This window comes from Babylonia areolata, chromosome 3 (assembly GCF_041734735.1).
Source record: "Babylonia areolata isolate BAREFJ2019XMU chromosome 3, ASM4173473v1, whole genome shotgun sequence".
In the NCBI taxonomy this organism is placed as follows: domain Eukaryota; kingdom Metazoa; phylum Mollusca; class Gastropoda; order Neogastropoda; family Buccinidae; genus Babylonia; species Babylonia areolata.
Genome location: NC_134878.1, coordinates 20,344,202 through 20,346,701, shown reverse-complemented (window position 1 = coordinate 20,346,701; position 2,500 = coordinate 20,344,202).

The window sequence follows — 2,500 nt, the reverse complement described above, 5'->3', positions numbered from 1 at the left end:
CTACAGATTTAAGTTAGTGTGTATTTTACATTGGTTTGTCGCTACGTCATCACTATATTGTGTACTTTTCACCTCTTTCTAGGGGCCGGAGCCCTGGAGATTAAAGTTATTGTTCTTGTTCATGTCCTTGTTCTCTCTCTCTCTCTCATCGTTATCGTTATCTCTCCTCTCTCTCTCTCTCTCTCTCTCTCTCTCTCTCTCTCTCTCTCCCCCTCTCTCTCTTTCTCTCTCTCTCTCTCTATCTGTGTCCATATCCGTGTCCGTATCACATACACACACCTGAACAGGCACACACTCACGCGCGCATACACGCACATACACACACGCACGCACACACACACACACACACACACACACACACACACACACACACACACACACACACACACACACACACACACACACACACAATAAGAATATCAATTATGATAACAATAATGATAATAACACCACACAACATTTTAATTGCCCAGATGCTTTCCTTCCCAGCTTTGCAGAGCACACTACAAAACTGCATTCAAATGACCAACTTTTTCTGGACGTATCAGCCATCCCCATCACCATCACCATCCCCATTCCCACCCCCCTCCTCCTCTTCCATCCACCACCCACTGTCCCACCCCCACTATACCCACTTCACCCTGAAAGAAAACAATCCAAAAAAAAAAACCAAAGAAAGAAAGAAAGAAAAATAACGAAAGAAAGAAAAACACAGTCATTTAAACTATGCAAATTACCACCCTGGTTCCAAACTCCCAGAGCAATTTTCTTTTTCTGTGCGTGAAGTTGTTCAGGGACGGAAAAACAACACTCCCCTTAAAGAACAAAAAAAAAATCAAAATTAAAGAACAGAACAAAAAAGAAAGAAAGAAACAACAGAAGGGAGAATTCTGAAAGGCTGTATATTGAAGAGAGAAAAAAAAGAATGAAAGAAAGAAAGAAAGCGAATGAAAGAAAGAAAGAAAGAAACAGCGGCGAGAAATTAACGCAGGATATTTTCTTTCTTTCGTTCCGGATAACCACTATCTTCCTGTGAGAAATGTCAGGGGTGACGTCATCACCGCATGGCTTGAGGGAGGTGTGTGTGTGTGTGTGTGTGTGTGTGTGTGTGTGTGTGTGTAGGTGGGGGTGAGGGGGATGGGGTCGAGATAGTCTGGAGGAGGTAGAGTGGGAGGTAGGGAGTGAGACGGGGATGGATGGAGGGAGAGAGAGGAAGTGGTAGTTGTTTCCCCTTCTGGCTTTGGCATGGCACAGACCAATTCCAGTGGTTTAGAGAGGAAAAAAAAACACTTTAAAATGACGACTGGTTTTGAGAGAGAGAGAGAGAGAGAGAGAGAGAGAGAGAGAGAGAAAGGGGGTAGGGTTGAGAGAGGCATGAAAGAGAGAGGGGGGAGAACAAAGACAGACAGACAGAGACATTGTCAAACACAGAGAGCTAAAAGATGAAGAAAAAAAAAAAGAGAGTTAGGGGTGAGGTGGGGGAGAGAGAGCGGGAAGAGCAGAGACAGAGAGACATTGACAACTGTAGAAAGCTAGAGACGGAAAGAGAGGATTGAGAGAGAGGGGGGGGGGGAGGAGGGGAGGAGAGGGGGCGGGGGGGGGGGGGGCAGAGCAGAGACAGAGAAATAGAGACATTGTCAAATACAGAGACGGAAAGAGAGAGTGAGGGGAGAGGGAGAGAGAGAGAGGGGGGGGGAGACAGACATTGACAAACACAGAGAACTAGAGATGGAAAGAGAGAGTAAGGGGTGAGGGAGAGAGAGGAGGGTAGAACAGAGACAGGGACAGTGACAAACAGAGAAATAGAGACAGAAAGAGAGGGTAAGGGGTGAGGGAGAGAGAGGAGGGTAGAACAGAGACAGGGACAGTGACAAACAGAGAAATAGAGACCGAAAGAGAGGGTAAGGGGTGAGGGAGAGAGAGGAGGGTAGAACTGAGACAGGGACAGTGACAAACAGAGAAATAGAGACAGAAAGAGAGGGTAAGAGGTGAGGGAGAGAGAGGAGGGTAGAACAGAGACAGGGACAGTGACAAACAGAGAAACAGAGACAGAAAGAGAGGGTAAGGGGTGAGGGAGAGAGAGGGGGGGGTAGAACAGAAACAGAGACATTGACAAACACAGAGAACTAAAGATAGAAAGAGAGAGTAAGGGGTGAGGGAGAGAGAGAGAGAGGAGGGTAGAACAGAGACAGAGACATTGACAAACACAGAGAACTAAAGATAGAAAGAGAGAGTAAGGGGTGAGGGAGAGAGAGGGGGGGTAGGGGGGGGGTAGAACAGAAACAGAGACATTGACAAATACAGAGAACTACAGATAGAAAGAGAGAGTAAGGGGTGAGGGAGAGAATGGGGGTGGTGGGTGGGGGTAGAACAGAGACAGAGACATTGACAAATACAGAGAACTACAGATAGAAAGAGAGAGTAAGGGGTGAGGGAGAGAGAGAATGACGGGGGGGGGGGGGTAGAACAGAGACAGAGACATTGACAAACACAGAGAACT